Source organism: Chinchilla lanigera, unplaced genomic scaffold, assembly GCF_000276665.1.
Source record: "Chinchilla lanigera isolate Chin_1 unplaced genomic scaffold, ChiLan1.0 scaffold00034, whole genome shotgun sequence".
NCBI classification, from domain to species: Eukaryota; Metazoa; Chordata; class Mammalia; order Rodentia; family Chinchillidae; genus Chinchilla; species Chinchilla lanigera.
In genome coordinates, this window is record NW_004955435.1 from 16,659,456 (window position 1) to 16,684,430 (window position 24,975).

At 38.1% G+C, this 24,975-nt stretch overlaps 1 long non-coding RNA gene across 4 annotated transcripts in view; it reads right to left on the reverse strand.

The window, feature by feature from the left end:
- Positions 1–15,576: 15,576 nt before the first annotated feature.
- LOC102011238 overlaps positions 15,577–24,975 on the reverse strand; it is a 60,278-nt gene continuing 50,879 nt past the window's right edge. The window contains exons 2-4 of one of the 4 annotated variants that reach the window (XR_001234858.1): positions 23,805–24,005; positions 16,546–16,763; positions 15,577–15,953 (exon numbers count right to left, since the gene is read on the reverse strand). This is a non-coding gene — a long non-coding RNA (uncharacterized LOC102011238). Of the gene's footprint in view, positions 15,954–16,545; positions 16,769–23,804; positions 24,006–24,975 lie in introns of all 4 variants that reach the window. The other 3 variants (XR_001234857.1, XR_261713.2, XR_261711.2) reach the window with 3 other exon arrangements.

The following is a 24,975-nucleotide window of genomic DNA, read 5'->3' on the forward strand; positions in this document are numbered from 1 at the left end:
ATGAGTGACTTTCTATTCAGTCCTGAAAGGTTTTACTCTCCTGTGTATTATAAATGTTCTCTTGTTGGTATGTGACAGGAGTGCCTAATTCTCCTTCTCTAAAGCAAAACTAGGGAAATATGGGAGTGAGTGTTATTAAGAATCTTTTTTTCAAATAAGGAAATGGATGAAACTCCCTCAGTGACATGAATATATGACCTCAGTCTTGGTGTATAAGGTAGCTCTGCATGCAGGAGAGATTTCATTGTCTGCTTGAGAACACTGAGCTGTCAGTCACAAATTTGGAGCAGCCTTCCATGTTCTACATTAGCATTAGCACATTTTTATCCTCCACTTGAATGGTGTGAACAGTAGTACAACCTCTGTAGTCTGTAATGTGTAGGTTTCTTAGATTCTGGTCAAACTATACCTTTAAGTTAGAAAGAAACTATAATTTTGTTTGAGTGTCCTGCTTTTGTGGGTCAAAACACTCAGTGGAATTTTATATTTTATAGTCCAGTTTGGAAGCCTAGGAAAAAGGAGATCCATTTTGCAATCACAGCCTGGGTTAACTGCATGACAGAAGGGCTGGGCTGACCTTTTGCAAGGAGAACTTGTCCTTTTGCTTCACAGAGAACTACAGGAAGGTACTTTTTGTATTTCTCCCCTCTCCTGGTCCCAAACCTGCCTTTTCACTTCTTATAACAAGAAAACAAAGCAAAAACATATTCCTACTATTGCTTCATGTGTATATTGATTGGTTGGAAGCCTCTACTACTTAGGATTTTTGTGCTCTTGACAGACCGTGTCATCTCTCAAGATCTTGATTTCCTAACCAGCAAAATGATGAAAATAATAATGACCTGAAAGGATGTGTATGAAAAAAATGCAATGAGAGGCATAAAAATGCCCAACTCAATTATTTTGTTCTCCATCTCTATATATAAGAGTGCAAGATCAGTTTCAGGGGGAAAATGAATGCTTCTGCTTTTCTGTGCATGCTCAGTTTTTCTTGTGTCTGAGCAACAAGCTGTAGTGCAGTACACTACTCAGAGATGTCCCTCCTGTTCTAAGATACTGTGTAAGTCAAAAAACTTGCTTATGATTTCATGGAGATAAAATCTAACACTTAATTAAGCACTTGGGCTGTTAGCAAGTGCTTCGTGTGCATTAAATGCACGTAATCCTCAGGTAACTCCATGATGGAATTGAAGCTCAGAGAAAGAAACTTGCTAAAGGCCACACAGCTTGATGGCATTAGGAATCAGATCCAATTATCTGAATTAGCAACCCACACTTCAGCTGCCTCTAGTACTGTCATGCCCCTCGCACAAGTGTTCCACTCGTTTTACTAAAGGTCTAACCCAGTAGAACCAAAGTAATAGGGAGGAAAGTTTTGCAAGTGGGTCATTCAACGCAGCCACAGTTCGTACTGCAGACACTTTCAGCCCTGGTTCCCAGACACAAGTATTGTGATTGGGGGAAAGAGCACTGTATTGGTCCCTGGGTGGCACGTACAGCAGGACGTCTGTTGCAGTACACAGAACACGGAGCTCTTTGATTTCGCAGCTCAACAGAAATCTTCAAAGGTGAGTGAGCTGTTAGCAGAAAGTGATAGCTTGAACTCCTATTTACTACAAATATATTCTCATGAGAAATGTATAATCAATGATAAAAGTGTTTAAATGACATTGCCTCTGGATTGCTTTACCTCCATGAGCTTCTGACAAATTACATAACCCGTTTGAGCAGCGTTATAAATAAGCAGCTTTATATAGTTTTATTTTCTTATTTTCCTTTAGAATTACTGTGATCCATGAGCCTTCCAAAGCCTAGCCTATCCAAAGCATCAGTAATAAATCATGAATATTTATGGCATTTAATCATGAGGCAGCCAAAGAACTAAAGAAGTGTTATATTATTCAGCAACTCATTAAGCACCCAGCATGCTTATAATCCAGTGGTGAGGCCTGTGAGTGGTATCTTTCATCACCACTTGTCTTCTCTCTCTTCTACAGGAAAAAAAAATCACTAATTCTTGAATAAGTTTAAGTTATAGCAAGTGTGGACCAAAGTCAGTCAGGCAGCCCCATCCTTGGTGTCCTAGAAAGGTACAGTTAAACAGGGAAACACAACGTGTTCTCCTTGCTGTTCCAGAGAAAAGAAGGGAAAGAAGGGAAAGTGCAGGGTGGGGGTGGAAGACAGAGAGAGAGAGAGAGAGAGAGAGAGAGAGACAATTACTGAACCCTCCTGTGAGCTCAGCAATAACAGCTGTAACATTACATTTACATTATTAATGACTCCATTTCATTTCCATTCCCATATTCCTTTTGTCTGATTATTTCTGAAGGGAAAATATTAGATCTGTTACTCAGTATATAGGAAGCACAAACAAAAAGAACCTTACGTATGTGCAGTGGGGGCTCCAAGTTGTCTTGGCAGTGTTCAAGAAATGTCTCTCATCAGGATTTTTTGTTTGGCTTTGTTTTTCTGGTTTACTTTGTGTTTGAGATGGGGTTTCTTTATGTGTTGCCTAGGCTGGCCTCAAACTCCTGGGCCCCAGCGATCCTCTGTGTCAGTCTCCCTAGAAGCTAGGACTACAGGCGTGGGCCACCATGTACAGCAGGGTTTTGAAGAGAAGGCTTCCATCAGAAAAGATGGCCAGGATTACTTCCTCAGCAGACACAGCATGAAAACTCTTTCTTCTCCACCGTAGCAGTTCCAAGGTGAGAATACTCACCTCCCCAAACCCTGCTGGAGGTAGGTGTGGCGATGTGACCCAGTTCTGGCAAGGAGATGTTGGCAGAAGGTTCTGAGTAGGGTTGGGAGCCTTCTGAGATGAGGGTTTAGAAGAGCCAGGCTTGTTGGCATCCTCATCTGTGGCTGAAAGGACTGTAAAATAGTGCAGCTGCTTTGGACATTTCCTCAAAAAGGTGAAGCACAGAGGTTCCATATGACTGAGAAATTCCACTCCTAACTATGTAACCAAGAAAACTGAAAACACATTTTCATAAAAATTCTGTACACAAATATTCACACCAGCATTCTTCTTAGTAGCCAAAAGTGTAAATAACCTGAATGTCCATGTATTGATGGATTATATCCGTGCAACGAAATACTATTCAGCCATAAAAAGTAATGAACTACTGATATTCCCATTCAATGGGTGAACCTTGACAATGTGCTAAGTGAAAGAAGCTGAGCACAAAAGGTCATGTATTGTGTAATTTATTTATATGAAGTTTCCACAATAGGCGAATCCACAGAAACAGAAAGTAGATGGTGGTTGTCAGGGTTTGGGAAGAGGGAGGAGGGATTGGGGACTGGCACCTAATAGGTATCGCTTTCTGATGGAAATGTTCCAGGATTAGTGGTGCTGACTGCAGTTGTAAATCACTACAAATCACTGAGTATGCTGAAAGCCATTGGGTTGTATACTTTAAACGGATACATTTCATGGTATGTGAATTTCATCTCTGTTAAAAAGAGAGAGAGAGACAGACTAAAAGGGCCTAGCTGTAGGGCCTCTGGCCCACGGTCTCTCACAGATAATGTCTCTTCCTTCCTAGGATGCAGATGGAAGGTCTGCAGTTGTCTTAGTTACCTTCCTCATTGCTGAGACAAAAAATACCTGACACCCAAAGTTAAAGGGGGGAAGATTTGTTTAGCTCGCAGTTTGTAGAGGTTTCAGTTCATAATCAGTTGGCTCCAAGGAAGGGTGGTGTGGCAGACAGGACTCACAGAGGAGAAATAGTTCATAATGGGCAGAAGGAAGCAAAGAAAGCAAGAGAAAAGATAAGCATCTCTCTGTCCCTTATGTTGTATCTAGGCTACGGGGATTAGGGTGGTGCCAGACCAGCCAGTGGATTGATTTAGTAATCACCCACCCTTAATTCTAGCACCCATAATCCTAGCACTGCATCATGAATCTGTCACACACTCTAGGTTCAGTCACTTCTGAAACAAGCCCCCCTTATGACTGCATAAGGCTTTGGGGAACAATCTAGACACAAGCCATAACAGCAATACAGTGATTGCATTATGGTCATGAAGACAAAAGCCACTTACTAAAGAGAATGGGCAGAAGTGGTCAGGGCCAATAAGTCTCTTACTTGGTTAGGCTGATGTTTGTGAAGTTTTCTACTGCTGGTAGCAGAATGCCCTTCTCACTAATATACCTCCCAGCCTCAAGATTTTATGGAAAACCAACTGCTATTAAAATTGAGAAGAATAGAGTTGTAAAATGCAGTACCTAGAGAAATATAGAAAAACAGTGCTTCAGAAATTGCAATTTAAAGAGGATTTCCCTTTTATAGAGATATTTAGTACTTGTGCTGTAGCGAGAAGTGGCTTGATGTTTCAGTTTATGATGCTGCATTATAACACAGTAGTGAAATGTGCAATGTGTATTTCAAGGCCATCTTTAGGAAAAATAAAATAAATATGAATAATTTCCACTAGAACTATCCCATTAAGACACATTATGTAGTCAACGAGGAAAAGTCTACGTTTGGATGGTTTCCAAATGCCTGAAAGAAAATTCATAATGGTGTATCTTCATTATATCTCTAGATAAGACTCTGCATTTAAAATCTGCAATTTGTTAAGTAATAAATAGCCATAATTTGAGTATAAGGGGAGCCATTATTAGTGAAGACAGTATGAAATATGCTGACATTTATAGTCTACTCAGATATTAGCAGGTACCAGTGCCATTTTAAAACAAACCTTCTGAAATCTATGCTCATAAATTCTCCATCTAGTTTCACATGTTCTTATTTAATGAACAGATATCTTTATATCCCCTTGAGACTTATCTTTCTGCCCTGGTCCAATGTTATAAAATTCTGCGGTTACAAATTCTAATACTGTTGACTAAGAGAATGTATACTGGTTAGATTTACCTAAGTTTGCTCAGGAAAGTTGGGATATGTTTGATGTCTGGGCATGATCATTTTCAGAAAGAACTCATTCAAGTGGAAGGAAGGGTGGTCCCAATATCTTTCACTCATTAGGCATTTTAAATTACCAAGCATTTTGTTCAAAGACTGAAAAATCAAATTAACCACACAGCTGTCTGAGCAAATAACTGCCTACTATATCATGAATTCAAACAATGCAGCTTCATTTAACAATAAATAACATGGGCTTAAATAATGCATACTAGCTAAGATACTTTTCCCCCATAAAAAATTTTGAGAAGAAATAGAACAGAATATGATGACGTGGTTAGTGTAGCCCTCTTATCCGCTGTTTCATTTACTTCTGAAGATCCTATGATCAGTATGATAGTGTTTGTTTTTATGGCAGTGTTGATGACTTAAAATTTGGAAAACTGGACTCCAGTGGTCATATCTCGTGCGCTACCTTTCCAGTTATGCTCGTTTGGTTTCAGATTCGGTTGGTATATCACTCCCACTTGCACAAAGAGCAAATAAAATGTGTGTGTGAAACTCTTTGCAAAGTGTGAGGAATTGAAAGAATTAGCGTTATATACGATATATCTAATGTACTCATGTTTCATTCCTCCTACCACCACAGGTGTGTAAGCTCCAACAACTCTCTCCTGCCCCTCCTTTGGATAAATGCTCAGTAAAAGGGTCGCATTTAATATAAAACTATAAAACTACAGGCAATAATTTTTCAGGGACTAAAAATAATTTTGGAAAAAGCCTAAAATGCCTATGCTTCCTATGTTTTCCTATGGAAATGATACATCAGCTCATTATATTAAATTCTGTCTTATTAGCTCCCAGCTGCATGCAGTTACTTGATACGGGCCCTCAAAAAGTTAGGTGAGGATACTATCAACTATCAATGTTTTCATTAAGCTCTGATTGGCTTTATTGAGCCAACACATAGGAGAAATACTGTCATAGAAGAGTAGTTTCACAAAATTCACTTTTGTGAAAACGTATGAGAGCATATTTCCTAAGGATAGGTAGAAGACATATCGAATTCTCTAAAGCTCAAAATACTTTCTAGGGATGAAAAGAGAACATAAATATATTTAGCTTTATAGAAGTCTTTGGTGATGAAAATAATCACAATAATTAGTCACTGCATCAAAAATGCATTGTGGAGAGTTGCTCAGCTGGAACAATTACTATTCTCCACCCCGCTGACCTTTTAAGAAGCTTCATCTCCTGGTTACATTTCATGTTCATCCCCCATGCTACAACCTCCATTACTTTCAAATGATCAACTGTGACGCATGTTTCTATGCCAAGATAAATTTATAAATACACACAGATGTGACCACAGGAAAGCCTTTAGAGTCACATCCAAATGTTAGAGCTACCTTAAAATAGCAGTGCATTTCTATTATGCACTCATTAATGGGTATGATGTGTTTTTTTCTCTTTATGTTTGTGACTTCTCTAGGAAGCGATGAGCTAGTGAAGAAAGCTCCTCCAGGCATGCAGGGCAGTACATATGTGTTCTCACAAATGCCAGAAAAGTCAATGACTTCCAGATTGTAGTAGGTGTGTGGATCTGATGCTAGAGAGATGTGAAGACAGAACACTGTCCCCTCACCTTCGTATCCATCAGCACACGCCTCATCCCCCAGCCAAACCGGAGTGATCCTGAGGAACCAGAGGACTGATTTCTCCTACAGGGGTTGCCGTGCTCCTCAGACTGAAAGGTCGCTATTGGTGAAATCAAAGATGATAACGACTACATTAACATTAAGTCAAATTTAATATTTTACAAAAATTACCCTTATATCAAGATTAAGATGTAGGGCTACATTAGGTCATAGAGCTGTTATGAACTTTTGGAAGGAACTGAAACTTCAGAAGAAAAGATTACCCAGGGCAAATGTTACTTTGTGTTTGTGATTGTTTCTCTCCCTTGTTAAATCCAAAAGAATTTGTTAATTCTCCTTCCATCACAGAGCTATTAGGAAACATCCTAAGTGTACAGACTTGGAAAGTGATTTCGTAACATGCTAACTTCAAAGGAACTTTGAGATCTCAGAACGTAAGACACAGCCCATTGTTAATCCACCAAAGCACCACTTACTGGGGTTCCTTTTGATAGGTCTGTCAATAATCATTGAGGGTAGTGTTTTGAGAAACAAATTTCTCGGTGCTGGTGCTTTAATCTCTATGAAGCTGCCATGCTGTATAGCACAGAGAGTCCAGTGAACCTACTGTTTTCATCTGCATCTGCTGGTATGTACCACTCTTTAGTTCATTTTCCTGCTCTCTTAGGATCAGGGCATGAAAATTCAGCTCTTTCCTCCAGGCCAGGAAGGAGCCTTGCCACAGAAATGATGGGAGCACATGTCTCCCCTATCTGTGAGTCCCCTTCCTCCTCCATAGAAGGAAGAATGGCAGAACAGGCAGCAAAATAAAATAAAACAGCTGCTACAAATTCTCTTTGATATGTAGGCTGTAGGGATGGGAAGCATGGTCATGTCAGGTTGAAAAGAAGAACACCTTTTACCTCACTGGAAGGACATGAGTAATGGCATAATTGTTGCGGCTGCTCTGCGGCCATGCCCCATCTGGGCCACATCCCCTTTGAAGGTACATGTGCTTGGATGAAGATGTAGGTGTGTGTGAGTGAGTATGTGTGTGAGTATGTGTATACAAGAGAGAGAGAGAGACTCTGTCTTTCCCATTCTGGATGAAAGAGCGTTTCTCTAACAATATGTAAAATCTCCTAACTGGAAAATATCATCCAATAAATTGCTCAAGGTCCTTTGAACAAAAGCCTCTATGACAAATTATTTTCAGAGCTCAGTGTTAGGAGAGGTTTGTCTCTCCTGAATAATTGGCCTGTTTGCTTCTACTTGAAAAGAGGTTATATAACTCATCATATTTTCTTCTTTGCCTTGGTTACTAGGAAGCTAAATTTTGGGTGTAAACACTACTGCTTTCTTCTTCCTTGTTTTTGCTAAAATATAATTTTCATCTCTTTTTTAATGAGTACTAAATCCCTTTTTTTCCCCAGTACTAAATCTAATGGACTTTCATCTTATTCAAAATCTAAATTTGCAATGTTTGTAACAAAACAGTATCAATAAACATTCAGTGAAATGGGCTATAATATTTAATCTGTGTAGTTTGCAGTTCAGATCGCTTACTTTCTCATGGTTTCTGACCTATCCTTTACCTGCCACTTATGACCTCTTTCTGTAAATTACAACAAATTAGAAGAGGAAGTGATGCCTTCTTTGGGCCGCAGGATTCTGAAGGTTACCTTAAACAAAATTCTAAGAGACTTGCTTGATAAAGGGATGTTTGTTCTTTGGCCTTCTTTTCCTCTTTTTAATTTACTGGGTAAAAGCACATTTGCCTCATTAAAATTTTTATGTCTTCACTAATGACCAAGACACAGATCATTTTCCTGCATTTGAAGTTGGACTCTACTTTCAAAATTGGGCATCTGTGGCCTGTCATATGTATCATGTCCACAAATTCTCAATTATTTAGACTTTCTAGATGTCAAATATTCTGATTCTTTGACATGGAAAAAATATCCCAGAAATTCCAGTAATTTGGTGTCCCCAGTGCATCTCACATAGCCTGTTATACTTGGTCAACGGACAAAAATCTCAGGTTAAACTGTACCCTCATACAACATGGCCACCACAACCTCAGGTTTTTAATGGGACATAATTAGAGGAGTTTAGAGAATGCAAACTGCTGTAAGGAAATAATGACCTCCTGTATTGATAATGGAATCTTGATATTTGTAACTATTGGTTCTTAGTATTTTTCTTTTTTCTTTTTTTACTACTGGGTTACTGGGTTATAACCACATTCTTTCCTGGACATAGAACCATTGCAAGGGATTCCAGAATGGTAATAACCCTCTCTGTGCTACCCATTGATAATCAGTCATTTTATAATCCTTATCTTAAAATAATTTGGCCTATTAAGCTACACAAGGTCATATTTCCAATTTATAAATGGAGAAAGCAGAAACTCAAAAATGTCCAATGATCTCCTCCAGTTTGACTGGTAAAGTTTTATAAGTCCTTCACCTAGGTAAAAAGCAGTACAAGGTGGAAGGTGGATTATCCCTTGTTATGCAGCCTGTAGTGGTTAGATTAATCAGTCTTAAGTGATTCAGAAGCACTGAGTAAATATGGGTGTGTGTACACAAATGAACAGCAACACACCAAATAGCTTTTAACCTAGATATATTTGAAGAAAGGCGCCCTAGGAAGAATTTTAAAAGCTAAGCTCCAGAAGTAAAAGTTTTTATGTAACAGTCCTATTAATATTCTACAGAACTACTTTAAGTTTATTAGATCACTATGACATACCACTAAAAATCCAGAGGAAACTAATAATTTTTTAAGCTATCGGTACTGTCCAAATGATGGGCCCAGGCAACTTCCAAATCAAACAGTGAACTCTGATGTAGGATTTCCTTGTAATCAATAATATATCTACACAAAGAATGAAACAGAACCCAGTAGATATGCTCAGTACTGATAGTTGTGGGAGATAAAGATCTCCATAAGGAACAGGTTTGGGGATTATTTGTTTGAATTGTCTGAATAATTATTTCTCTCTATACATATGATGCAGAGATGAAAATGATTTAAAGAATTTCAATTTAAAGAACTCTATTATTCATCATTAGTTCTAATAATAGCATTTTTTCACAAGAAAAGTCCATTTGAATTCTTTCATTAGTACAGGCCAAGGGAGAGAGTAACTTTCTGGAAAGCCAGCAAGAGCCAGGTTGGCGTTTGCTCACCACGAGTATGAGTGACATTTACTGCTCACTCCTTGCTCCCTCTCCCCTGTACTTTCAGATAATCATTAGGCTCTTGAAAGTACTAAGAAAGCCCCTGCCCCCCTCTAAATAATTTCTACTTTTGCTCAGCCCTACTGGGCTTCAGCCCTCACGTGAGAAAATAAGAATGACAGGCATATCAAATTCCAGTGGTTTGGGCCAGGGATATAGCTCAGTGGCACAGCAGCTGCCTGGCAAGCACAAGGTCCTGAGTTTGATTCCCGGTACCAAAACAAACAAACAAAAATCCCCAGTGGTTTGCATATTAGAAAGGAAGTTCTGACTGCCTATTGTTGGATAATTAAGAGGGGTTTGTACCATTTACAAATATTCTTCTTATTCACCAGGAGAAGCGTAGTTGGTTGTTCAGGCATGGCATTCCTTATTATCTCCAAATGTACAACCTGCGCCTCTTCAGAAGTAGCCAGAGAACTGGAACAACCCCTCTTGGCTGGAACACTTATTTCCATCACACTTAGCCTAGTGTATTATCAGGAGAAAGATCTTCATCAGGAGACAGCAAACATTTGTTCCTAATCCCATGTATCATTTCTCAAAATGATCAAGGTGACTTGAGTGAGTAACTCCTAAGGTAGTCCATAAGTATTGTCAATGGCATAGACTTCCCCATAGGAAAATATTAGTAATACACTTGGAAAATTAGAACAAGTTTTTTTTTTTCCATAAAATGATAATGACCACTTTACTTGCTCCTAAAGAAAAGTGTATTTTAAGGAATCTGCTGAATATTTATAATTAGGCAATAGAAAAATATATTTGAGAAATAGAAAACAGATTTCATGCCCATGAGGCACTTACAAAGTATATTAGACAAACACTACACAAAAATGTCAAGCAAATAATTATATATAGCATTGAAGAAACTCAGGAAGAGAGGAAGAACCTAGGAAATATGGATCATAGGTCAGTAAGCTTTTACTGTAAAGGGTCAGATAATAAATATTTTAGGCTTGATAGGCTATACGGTCTTCATTACAACTATTCAGCTTTGCTGTAACTGCAAAAGCAGCCATGGACAATAACCAATGGTTGTATTTCAATAAAACTTTATTTATAAAAACAGTCAGTGGGCCATATTTGGCCTGTCTACCATAGATTGCTGGCCCAAGTTCTAGATAAAACTGCTTCCAATGTTGACCCTCTTCTTTAGTACCTAAACTATTCTGTATTTGGATAGCTATAGTCACTGGAGTTTACCATCCTCATCTCTAACATGGTGGTAGCCTCTTGCACAGTTTCCTATGTTCTATCTGGCCCTTCCTGTGATCTATTTTCTGCATGGCAGCCCTTTAAATATTCCTTATAAAATGTAAGCCAAATCATGTCATTCTCCAGCTCAAGGTCCTCTGATTGTTTTACTATGACATTTTTTTTTTTTTTTTTTTTTTTTGCCGGTACCGGGAACCAAACTCACAACCTTGCACTTGCCAGGCAGGCGCTTTGCTGCTGAGCTAAATCCCCAGCCCGCTACTATGACATTTATAAATCAAAATGCTTTATCTTGGCCTCTGAGGCACTAAAACCTTGCTCATGCCTATTTCTCTCCCTGCATTTCCCATTACCCACCGCTCTCTGGCTCCTTGGTGTTTCCCAAACACGCTGTGTGCATTCCCACCTCAAGGGCTTTGACCTGGTTTTCATCTCTGCTTGGAATTTCTTCTCCCAGGCTTCTGCAGGGCTTGCTGCATCCCTCCATTCAAGTTTCCACTTAAATTGCAACATCTCAAGGCAGTATTCTCCAACTGCTTTATCTCTCATGCTTCATGTTTTCCTGTATTTTTTGTTCTGATTTACTTTATTTCACATCATCTATCAAAAACTTTAGATTATAAATATGTGTGTGATTCTTTTTATCATTTGCTTCCCCAACACATGCCAGTTTTAATCAGGGATTTATGTGTCCAGTTCACTGTTATATTCCCGATGCCTAGAACAGTGACTCATATATATCAGGTATTCAAATATTTGTTGGCTGTGTGATGAATGTGACTGTGTTTTATACAGCTTCTGAAAATACTTATGCTCATTCTTCTATATGACAACTCTCTGTATATGGAAGCAATCTCTACTTTCCTCCTAAATCTACTATTCAGGAGTATATAAATTTTACTGTGATTTTTGCATTACTGCCTGAAGAGCAATGACTGATCATACTCCATAAGTGTTTGCCTTGCCTGCACTTGCCTATCATGTTACATCTGCCCTGTCCACTCAGAGTACCAGGGAAATAAAGAAGCAGGAACTGGGGCTGGGGATTTAGCTCAGCGGCAAAGCGCCTGCCTGGCAAGCGTAAGGTCATGAGTTCGGTTCCCGGTACCGGAGAAAAACCAAAAAAAAAAAAAAAAAAGAAGCAGGAACTGTCTTAAACCCATCCTGGTGAGGCCATAACACCTGGTAGCCAGGACAGTCTGTTTCTGAGGCAGCAAAGCAGAGGTTCCGGGGCACCCAGCACTTATCTCCTGATTTTCTAGGTGATCTGTTTGCAGATCATGTTAATTGTTCATTCTGCTGGAATGTTACCGCCGTCAGGGTGGGGACCTTCATCACGTTCAGCTTTGCATACCAAGTATCTAGAACAAGGCATCTAGAGCATGTAATAGTGGCTTGATGAATATTTATGAATGAATTCACATAGATGATATTTTAAAACCTACATTAGACTGACAAAAACTCCAGGTTTTTCTCAGTGAAGGTGTGAAGGGAAAAAACATTTACACTGTATTGATGTTTCATATGGCCAAGATTTTTTTAAACCTAAAATTTAATACGATTTTATACCTAGGAGTTTGTCCTGCATAAATACACCACTATCTTCATTTTAAGATATTCATTGTAGCATTATTTATAATAGCAAAGTCCTAAAAAGAAACTAAATGTCAATCCATAGAGAATTGGTTAAAAAAAACTTTTATGTTCATGGAATAGAGGTATATGTATGCATTGACATGGAAAATTTTCCAAGAACCAGAACAGTCTGATACAAACAATACCTAGTGCTGGTCTGCAAAGATGTTAATAGGAATTTTTTTCAGAAGGATATGTGTAAGAAAGTTTTTACAGTAGTTGCTCTGGAGAAGGAGGAATTTGGGGTTGGTGGAAGGAGAGAGAGTTTTGCTCTTTTAAGTTGCATGCTTTCTATACTATTTGGCTTTTCCCCATATGTATATGTTATTCATATTTTTAATGAAAATTAAAAGCATTTTATTAAGACAGCACAGTGTTTTGGTTTTGGTTAGTTGTTTTAATGATAATGCTCTGCAGGAAGAGATATTGTAAAACGGGTCACCCCATATTACTAGTGACATTGTAAACTGTTCCAATCTTTTTGGAAAGACATCTGACAATATGTAATAAAAGTCTGCAAATACTCATTGCTTTTATTTTTTGTTTTTTGTTTTTCTTCCGGTACCAGGAATCAAACACACGACCTTGTGCTTGCCAGAAAGGCGCTGTGCCGCTGAGCTAAGTCCCCAGCCCTTACTCATTTCTTTTGGTACTGCTTAAAAATATTTACAAATCTGTCCCAAGGGAGTCTGTTCCATTTATGGAAAGTTCTTTGTATAAAAGATGTCAGTGAGATTACTCTTTAATATGTCCCAAGACTGGAATAAAATATCCACTATCCAAAATATATCCAATTATATTAATTAAAACATATCCACAGAAAATATGACTCTGATTGTTAAAATGATACTATTTACAAAGATTTGGTAACAAGGTAAATATTTAAAGTGTGATATTAAGAAATGAAAGAAGCTTGCATTGTTAGTGAATGGAATGCTCACACCATTTAAAAAACACTGACAGAAAAATGATATTAAATGGGTAGCAGAACTTTTTCCTACCAACCCCAGCTTCTTATATTTTTCAAATTTTCTGTAACTAGCAGTTATTATTTTATAATGGAAAAATAACCATTCTATAAAGAAGGAAATGGCACACATTTGGTATGATTTGTTCACAGTCAACTTATTCTGACGCTAAATTAATCTACCACTTCAACTTCTAAATTAAATGCTCACTTACCATTTCTAAAAATTGGCTACAGCATTCTGCCAAGAATCAATCATCAAACTCATCAATTTTTATTATCCAAAGATACTAATTACTCATCGTTAAGTGCGGCTAATTTTGTCTTCTAATGGATTGACAGCGCCCTCCTCCCCACCCTCGTGTTTGTCCTGGTGAAGACCATGCTCTTAGCTGCACTCTTGTTTCTCTCCATTTCATTTTCATCTTTGCATGAAAGCAGTCTTTTTACTGTACTTATTTACTGCACTGTTCATTGCCTAAATCTGCCCATTACTCTGATGGCTCCAGAGCCATAAAAGTTCAAACTTCCTGGTTGAGCCTACCAGCGTCCTCTCACCTGACCCCATCTCACTTTCAGCCTGAAGAACACGTAAGTGCTAGTGGTTCTTTGAGCTCAGCCTGCTGCTTCCGTCCCCCCACCCCTGTGGCCTTATTGATACCATTGCTTCTGTCTGGTGCCTTGTTTACCTGCTCACGCTCTGCCACCCTCAAGCCTCGGTTTCGCCTCAGCTCCTCCAGGGGGCTTCTTGGAATCCCCTCCAGCACACACACTTTGATGAAGAGTTTCAAAACTACTTCCCCAGAGCCAACAAATCAATACCACTTCTATGTTTTCAAGGCATTTGCATAAATGAGAATGCATCTAACCTTCCTAATTACCTTGTCAAATAGATAAGAAAGACATAATCCCCATTTTATGGGCAAGGAAGGTAAGATTCAAAGACTATATACTTGGTGGCACTCACCTAGCTCTCAAGTTAGAGAACCAGTACCCAGGTGTGGTCTCAAATAATTTTCTCTTCCCACCTTGTTTTCTGACCTGTCAAGATTAGAGAGGTGAATCTGGAGAGGCTGAGGTGTTGATGGGGGAAGGCGGCTGTAGCTGACTGACAATCTTGAGAACTAGTCTGAATTATTTTGTCTACTTAGCTATCGTTTATTGAAACCCACTCTGTTTCAGATTTGGTGCTAGGCACTTAATGAAAATTGTCTTGTGTAGCAATGAAGAGCCTGATCTGCCTTGCGTGATCCCAGCTCTGCTCTTTAGTGCCAGCGTTTGGATAACTCCTCCATGCTACAGTTTCTCCTCTGCAAAATGGAGATAGTAAATACACCTCCCTCATACAGCTATGGTTTATACTCATAAAGCCTGGAATAGTGCACATGGCACCAGCTCAATCTCAGTTACTCTTACATCACCCAACCCTCAAACAATCCACATTTTTACCTATAAAATGTTGAGTCCTGTAGGAGTTAAGTGGCCCAAGGCCACATATCTAATAAGTGACAGAGATAGTTCCACTCCATGGCAGTCTGATGCTGAACGTACGCCCTTTGTATTTTGCGGAAGAGTCTAATGGTTAAGAGTTAAGGTGGGGCCCCCGGGTCCCAAAGTCATTGGTCAGTACTTTCTGATGGTGATGCTATCTTGAGCACAAGGTGCTTAATCTTCTCAGTAGTGGTATTTACATGTCAAAATGATAGATCCTACCTGTGAGTGGACAGGTGACATAGGAAGGGACTGACACATTTTACTTGTGCTTATTATGTCTCTTGAAGGATGAGGCCTTGAAGGACATAATGACAAGGATATTTTCAGAAATACTTCTGAGCAGCTGGGATAAAGGTAGGGAAAAGCTCGTTGCAACTGCATCCTGACTGGCTCCAACAAAAGTACAGTGAAAGAGAGAAAACCATACGCTCCTGGTGACTGAGAGTTAGATATGTTGTTAAACATTTTGGTATTGTATTAAGTGTTATTCAGTGTCTCAATAATGACAATGATTTCTACTAGCTTTATTTCATAGTGCAGCCATGGAACTTTTAATTCATGTTACCGATGAAATTAATATTAGTGAAAGATACTTTTTAACCTGAGTGGAGAAGGGGAAGCATTACAAATTCAGTTAGGACTTTAAACTTGTCAGATATTGTTATAACAACTGTCAACCAGAAATCCTTGTCTGTCAGGTGGAATCATGGTGGAACAAAAACTGCTGGACACAACATTCGTAGTCGACAAGATCCAAGCAGGGGAAATGATGTCTAGTTATTTGTAAGAATCGGTAACTAAAAGCATTATATCCCAAAAGTATTCTTGGCCATGCCCTCTTCCCTTCTTGAAGGTCAGGAATTATTCCATGAAAGTTTAGATGAGCCTGAAATTTAGACATACAAAGAAAAAGTGAAAGCTACATATTGTTTTCACTGAAGCAGAACCACAACAAAACAACAGTTAGAGGCCTGGTTTAAATTAAGTTATTTTCTATTCTTAACACATCAACTCTCAAAATGAATTGCCTAACAATGGCTCTTCAGCAAAACTATGTAAAGAATACACTTTCTGGTACATTTAGTGTGGAAAATGATTGCTAAACAGACTGGCCTGGAAGAAAATCTGTTGTTAAGGCATCATGAGAAATGCAGAATTTGTTGTACCCAGATCACCAAATCTCTGTGTACAAATGGACAATGTCCAGATCGCTTATAAAAACAGAACTTCACCCTACATCCTGCAGCAACGTGTCCAGGAAATCAACCCCACATCTATAATAAACAGCCTAGGAAGCCAGCGTGCTTTAAGTTGAATTGGAAGGAAGTCAGTCTGTTGCGCTAGCGACAATCAGCAGAACAACTTCTGGGACAATCAGCCCAATATGCCAGGACTTGATAAGTACTCTAAATGACAACTTCCCTCATCTTTGTTCCCACTTCCGACTTAGGACCAACTAGAGAAAGCCAAATACGCACCCCTGTCCAATCACACGGGACGTCCTTTTTCTAGCCACCTGGCCTCCCGCTTTCCCAGGCCAGCAGCCTCCTCTCAGGGACACCTGAAGGTTCTTTTTCCATTGCTCTGCTGGCCTCTGAATCTCTGCCAAAGCACGTGTAGTTGATGACTTCCTTGCTCCAGCAAGCACAGAATACATGACCTTTGCTGTTTTCATTTGTTTGGTCTTCATTCATTTCTAGACTTGAGAAATAAATGAAGACATTTTTATTATAATGAAAATAATGAGAAAGCTCTTAGTTTGAAAATTATCCACAAAATATACTTTACCTTTGGTATCAATAGCAATTGTCAATTATATAAACAAAGCTACAGATTATATCCAAATGATTACTAGCATAGAGGAAGGTAGGTGCAGGGAGGATGAAAAAAAGAATAGAATTTGTAGAAAAGCATACATGAGGCATGTATAGAAACACATTGTTCCCCATAAATGACAAATTATTATTTGTCAATTGTTTTTAAAAGCGAGAAGAGGTATCAAATACCCAGTTTCTCTTTCTATCCAATTTCTGTTTTCCTTGAGAATGAGTCGCACAAAAGAAACATTACCATTGAAATGTTTCCTGTTCCCTCATCTACCTTTTTTGGTTCCTTAATGGTGTTACCTTCTTTTTTTTTTTTTTTTTTTTTTTTTGGCCAGCTTGATATAATAAGCCTTTTGCAGACAGACAGAGAGAGAGAGGGAAGAAGGGAGGGAGGGAGAGAGAGGGAGGGAGGGAGGGAGAGGGAAGGAGGGAGGGAGGGAGGGAGAGAGAGGGAGAATCTTTCACTAAGCTATGGGATCAGCTACATAATTTATGCAAAATGAAAATGCGAAGCCTCCTGTTCAAAAGTTATCAAGAACTTTTGACAGCAGAGTAGTAACTCCGTTGTGAGGCCCTTCTGTGTTGCTTCTGAGACCCACGCGGGTCACATATTTGTAAAGTCAGCCCTGCTGGGCCGAAAGGCAAAGACATTTTAGGAAACATTTCTCTCCTTCTTTTGGCTTCTTTTTTCTCTTTGCTTTGCTAAGAGAATGATGCCACCCTTTTCATAACAACCAAACAGAAAGCTGGTGAGCAGAACGGTTCCCTGGCCAATCCCTGAGAACCCCTCTGTGGGTTGTGAAGAGAGTCTACTCCCAGGGAAGAGGAGTTCTGCGTCTGTTCTCTTTGGTCTTCATCAATAGAATGAAGAACTTTATCAGTGCTGAGACTGGAGACCCTAAAAAGCAAGCATGTGGGACCCTGTAGGAGCTTTTCCACAGGAAAGCAAGAGTCATGTTTTCTTTCTAAGAAAGAAGAGAAATCTGTCAGTGATAGATAAAAATTAGATCCTGGAAGTTCATAAAGTGGGTTAAATGAATCATTAGATAGTTTATTTGCTAAGAATAATAAAGCACACATTGAATAGGAAGTGGCCATGAATATTTAACCATGGAAGATTCCTTTTTTATGTGCAGAGTATTGCAGCTGCTTTAATATAGAACAAAAAAAAGCAACAGCAGGAAAGCACTGTAGACATAAAGGAGATTCTTACTGTCCTTTTATTGTAAGGGGTCAGCTATTTTTCTTAATTAGGAAAAAAAATGAACCAATGCTGTCTCGTGGTTTCAAAATACCAGTCTTCAGCAAATAAGACCAGATGATGCCTATAAATATGATCATCAGACAAAAAGATCCATTATTCATCCTCCTCTGCAATATTTATTGACATAAGGTTTAGGCAGTACAATTCCATAGAGACCAGACAGTTTTTCAGAACACGATTAAACTAGGACTATGTTCTATAAAACTAAGCTAAAATGTTATGTGAAACTATCTAGCGAATAAAACCTAAGCACTCTGAACTTCAACTTTTCTATCATCACAAACATCGAGATTCTAAGGCAGTTAAGGCATTTTAGCGCAGTAATTATTTTATCTTTGTTTAGGATCTCAGACTGTTAGAGCTTGAGGCACTCATAGGACGAGTCACCAGGCCTGGCTAGGTCTAGTGACTTCAGTCCCACACTCGCCCGGCATTTATGCTACAGGCCATTTGATAAACCTTCAAAAGAGTGTGCTCATCATTCCCACCAATTCTCTTCCCCTTTTCTCAGTGGGTTTACCTACCAAAATCCACACACTAATGTGACCTTAAAATGGAAAATTGTTATTCCCCTTTGGTTCTATGAATTGATTAAAATAATTCATGGATTTTTCTCCTTAATAATAATGACAGCTTATTGAGCCAGGCAGAATTTAATGATAATGTATCCATCCTCTCCATGTAGACCGCGTAAGAAGCCTTTGATCCTCATGTTTGCAATAAGGCAACTGAGCTCAGAAAAATGAAGGGAGCTTCTCTCAAGGTCACGGGGCTATAACCCCGTTTGATCATGCTTGCAAAACTAGTTGGTGCCAGACCAGGGCTAGAACTCGCTTCTTTTGGATTCTACTCCTGTGGTCTTTTTTTACCTAAACAAATACTTATCAAGCTACAACTACATGCATGGCATTGTTCTAGAATTTAAAAATGATATTTAAAATAATCCCCAGTCTTAGCTCTTTCTAAACTCTACTGTGTGCTGACACCCCACAAAAATAATTTAAGTCTTTGGGCTTTAAGCATTTTTAGCTGTTCTGAGTTTTGTACAGTACCAAGTTCAAGTTCCTCTGCAAGGCTCTTAAAGAACCCTGTATAGTAGAAAAGCACTAAGAATGCGCGGACAGACCTAGGAGGTTTGAATCCTGGTGTTGTCAACCACTAGACTTAAGACCCTTGTCAAATCACATGACGTGTCCAAGCCTCCCCTTTCTCATCGGTAAACCTGAAAAATCAAGTTGTTGAAAGTATTTAATGAGATAAATAAGGAGACTGGCAAATAGTGGGTAGCAATAAAAGGTCCATTGACTTTCCTGTCTCTCCCTACCCCTAAATCCAGTTCGAGTCTAAGTTTCCATGACTTAGATCTACTCACCCAGGCTGTTTCCTCACCGTCCATGGGGCAAGTTATACAACCGTGACTTTTCTCAAGAGCTGTCAGGCTGGGGTGTCCTCCCTGGTGCTTCCCCAGCTGGCCAACCCCTGTGCATCTTCGGAGACCCAGCCTATGCCTCGCTGCTTCTCTGCAGCCTTCCAAAACTATTCTCTCATGGGTTCTTCAAATGCGATTATCTTGTGCCACAAATTCAGTGTCCCACATTATAAATAAACCTTTCATTCTTGTGTTACCTCCCCAAAGGTGCTATAAACATTTGGGAGGGCAATGAGGGAGGTCTTCATCTCTTTTCTATCTCCGACTAAGATGGTTGTGGTCTGAGACCCAGGCAAATGTTCAATCAGTGTATGTTGCGTGCACGAATGTGTACTGCACCGTACTGCATTCTGTTACATTATACCTCCGTCCCTGCGGGTTGATGTGAGAAAATGATGCTGCTATTTCCTTTCCTTCTGATGCATATGCTTTTTAAAATATTATCTGTCTGACCTGTTTTGTTTTACATGTAGTATTTCTTCTCCAATATTTTAATATACCCCTTAAGATCTGACCTGGAAAAAGTATTAAAGCGTGTGCTTCAAATGGGATGGGGGAAAGAGCACCAGCTATGACTAATGTCTTCAATTTATAGAATATTCAATTTGAAGAAAACCATGGTTTTTCACAAAGTTGCATAACTGCTAACAAAAACATTTTCAGCCCCAGGATGTGTTTTTGGAAGAATTTAGCCCTTTGTTATACTAGGGGAAAATGTAAAATGCAAAGGCACAACTTTCCTTGATACACATCTTACCCTACATAGAGAAGGCATCCAAAGACACAGCAAACTGAATGTTCTCTTCTCATATGAAATATGAGCATGGGCATGAAGTAGACTGGCCCAGTCTCAAGGGAATGGTTTATTCTAATTCTGGATGGTGTGTGCTTGTGGGCTGTGTAGGTATTGGCAATTACTGAGCACCAGTGTCAAGAATGAGGAAAGAGGATGGGTGAGAGACGATGTCAGGCATTTCTACCGCTACCAATCTAGAGTAAATAAAACAAACGGGAGTGTATATTACCCACTTCCTAATATTTGTTGTTACAGCCCTTTGCAGGTAGAATAATAGTGAATAGTATTTCAAATGAATCATGAATCCCAGAATTCAGGTTAACTGGTTGACTATGGACAGGTAAGGAAGTAAGACCAAGAAGAGGCGAGCAGGTCACACTGATGGGTACCTGAAGTTTACACTGTACTCAGCAGTCTTTTCCTCTCTCATTACTGAGAGTGCAAAATTGGGACAGGACCAAGATGAAACTCTAAAATTCACAAACAGTAACTTATCAATAGTCTAGTAGAAAAATTTAAACTCTTAGCTGCATCACATTCCAGACATTTATTTTTAAGGGTCTAAGGAAAGAAAAATTATGCAGGGCATGATAACACACACTAGCAATCCTAGCAATGTAGGAGGCTGAGGCAGGAAGATTGTGAGCTAAGGATTATGAGTTATAAATTGTGAGCTAACAAAACTCTGTCTCAACAACAACAATAATAATTAAAGCAATAATATCTAACCCTGTCATCCAAATCAAGCAAATAAGAACTGTTTTTAAACTCTTACTTTATTTCTTCCCTTGAGAATTTGTTTCACTGCTGAAGTAGATATGAGAATTAAGATTTATAAACTAGAGTTTTGAGTCAATCATCAGAAGGAAAAAATTGTTTTCAAGAATGGCAATGCATCCTGACATTTTAATTATGAGTTCAGTGGAAAATTTGAGAGTACATTGCAAGTCTGAGAATTATTATGTTGGCATTATGAATTAATGATTATAAAGGAAATCAGCTTTGAGTGGTAGTGGTAAATTACAGAGAAAACTTATGGAATATCTCTCTCCTAATGTACTAAGAGTGTTCATCATAATTTACTTAATTAAAAAATTCAAACAGTGGAAAAATACAGGAATATAGATATTTTAATGGTATTATATAAATATAAGCCAGATTTTTTTAGCAATTCAAAACATGCTCATCACAACACCATTTGCAATATCAAAAAACTGGAAGCAACCTAACTGTTCAATATGGAAATTAGTAAGTAAATTACAGTATGTTCAATTGGTGGATTAGGCAATTATTTAAAATTAAAAATATAAACATCACACACTAAAGTATAAATGATGCAAATTTAAAATTTTGTATATGTAAATATTTATATATGCTATGACTACAACCGTGTAAAATATGCACAAAAAGAAATCATGGACGAGATGTACAGAAATGATGATGGAGTTTGTATTTATGTGGCAGGATTATGGATTTTAATGTTTATCCCAAATGTCATGTTTTAAACTCCATATTTTTAAAAAATTAATTTCTATTTTTTAAAAAAATCTATCCTATGTTGCCTATATTCACTAATTTGAATTTATAAAGTTGCTAATTTTGAATCATTTTTATCTACAAAAATTTCAATATATATGGTTCAACTTAATGTTGCATTTACACAGTCCAATTTTTTATTTATTTATTTATTTATTTCTCTTTGAGACAAGGTTTTGCTATGCAGTTCAGGCTGGCCTTGAGCTCACTTTGTAGTCCAGGCTGGTCTCGAACTCGCAGTCATCCTTCTGCCTCAGCCTCCTGAATACTGGGATTACAAGCATGTGCCACCACTCCTGGCTACACTGTCCAATTTACAAAATAAATCCATTCTTAGAATAAAAGTTAGTAATTCCTATCCTAAAGATGTTCCTTAAGCTTCAAAATAGAGTCTAACTTTTTGAAAATTATAGAAATAATGACTTGAAAACCACATTTGAAAACTGAGACTCCAAAATAATCAAGACACAAAGGAGGTTTTCGATTTTTAAGAAAATGAACTTAATTCCAACTGTTCTAAGTCGATGAAGAACTACTGCCATTATGTCTGTTTTTTTAATGTCTTTGAAATTAAGTGCCATGTTCATTTTTTAATTATCCAATGGCCAGTGTAAAGTAAAACATTCATAATTTAATAAGTAAATTTGCTTCTAACCTGTGCTAGGAATGACATTTAAATTGCTTTGTACTCTATGATTACTCAGAGATAATTAGTCCTCTAAATCCTACTGTAATGAAAACCATGGGTTTAATAAATCATACAAATATAAACCAAACAGAATCCTTACTGCATATTTAAGTTCAACATAAAAGTTGTTTAATGATTGGAAAAATTTACAAAATTGTTTAAGGCCAGTCAGGCTATGAAAATATGAAGTTAAATGTATTCATAGGAATTTTGTAACAGCAGTCCTAGGAAAAACAAGTCAAACTACCTGGGTTTGAGGTGAACATAGACTTCACTTTTGCCGTGGAATTGTTTTTGTAAGCATTTATGGATCAGTGTGTCTGGCTTACAGTGGGGCATTTTATTCTTTTATGATAAACTTGTTAAACTATAGAACTATGGTCTACTTTAAGGGTGTGTGTGTATGTATGTGTGTGTGTTTATATCATTTGCACCAAATCATGGTGCTTGGTACATGGGAGATAACAAATAAAAGATTGATACATATACATTTGGGTTGATTGGATGGGTGCATTAAAAACATATGTAAAAATAAAATGCCTGGAGAGCTTTGTGAGGACCTTAACCTTAGCTCATCCTATTCTTTGTGACGTGGGTAAAGACACAGAAGGTATGTTAAACAAACCTTACAAGTAATGTAAAGTTGGTCATCATGTAATGTAAAGAGACTCGTCAATGACATCAGGGTGCTAAGCTAGCTTAGACTTAGAATGATGACTTGAAGCTTATTTGTTGAATTTTTACAGCAATAACTGAAAAATTCGCCATTTCAGTATTTTGAAAGAATCAGTTTCACAGGTACTGGATGGTAGACTGTTTTGTGGCAAGTTGTATTAACTGGAGAATTTGAATAAACTGAGTTTAACCTGAACCGACGGTGCTTTTTATAAAAACGGTGGTGGAAACATATGCACAAAGATTTTTCTTTTTGCAGTAGTATTAGACACTGAACATAGGACGTCCAATATGCTGGATAAGCACTACAGCACTGAGCTACATCCTCAACCCCACTCTAATCATTTTAAGTGTATATCTCGGTACTGTTGACTATATTTACATTGTGGTACAACAGATCTTTATAACTTTTTCATCTTGCAAAACTATATCCATTGAACAACTCTTCACTCCCCTACCCTACCCCTGGTCCTGAATGACCACTAGTCTACTTTATTTCTAACAGTTTGATTTGGTCACATACCTTATATAATAGAATCACGTAGCATTTCTTGTTTCACTGAGCATAATGTCCTCAAGCTTCATCTGTGTTGTGGCATGTGACAGGACTTCTTTTTCAAAAATGAACACGATTCCATTACGTGTATGTACCACATTGTCTTTATATATTCATTTATCCTTGAGCATTCGGGTTGCTTCCACCTCTTGGCTATTGTGAAAAATTCTGCAATGAACGTTGGTATGTAAATATGTCCTTGAAATTCTGCTTTCAATTCTTTTGGGTATATACCCAAAGGTGAGATGCTAAATCATATGGTAGTTCCATTTTTAACTTTTTAGGAGCTTCCACACTGTTTTTCATTTTCCATTCCCAACACCAGTATACAGAGATACCAAGTTCTCCATATTCTCACCCTCCCTTGTTATCTTGAAGGGTTTTCAAAGTTGTTTTTTAAAAAAATGTTAGCGACCATCCTCATGGGTATTGGGAGACATTCCTTTGTAGCCTTTTTTTTTTTTTTTTTTTGGTATCAGGAATCAAGCTCAGGACCTTGCGCTTGCCAAGCAGGTGCTTGTGCCACTGAGCTATATCCCTGGCCCTCCCTTGTAGCTTTGCTTTGCATTTCTCTGATAATTAAAGATGTTGGGTGTCTTTTCATATGTTTCTGGTCATATATAATCTTCTTTGGGGGCTGGGGATTTAACTTAGCAGCACAGCGCCTGCCTGGCAAGCGCAAGGTGGTGAGTTCGATTCCCTGTACCGCAAAAAAAAAAAAAAAAAGACTCTATAATCTTCTTTGGAAAAATATCTAAAGTCTGTTGCTCATTATTTAAGTTATTTGATTTTTGTTGTTGAGTTTTAGGAGCTCTCTATATATTCTGTATACTGTGCCTTTTTCAGATATATGGCTTGTTAATGTTTTCTCCCTTTCTATGGTTGCCTTTTCACCCTATTTTTCCTTGGATGCTTAGAAATTTCCAAGATCGCTGTAGTCTCATTTGTCTATTTTTTGTTTTTGTTATCTGTGCTTTTGAGGTCATAGCCAAAAAAGTAATTGTCAAATCCAGTGTTGTAACAGTTTTGCCCTACCTTTTCCTCCAGAGTTTTGTAGCTTTATGTTTTAAAGTTTAGAAATTTAATCCATTTTGAGTTAAGTTTTGAATATGGAATAAAGTAAGAGTCCTAAAATTAT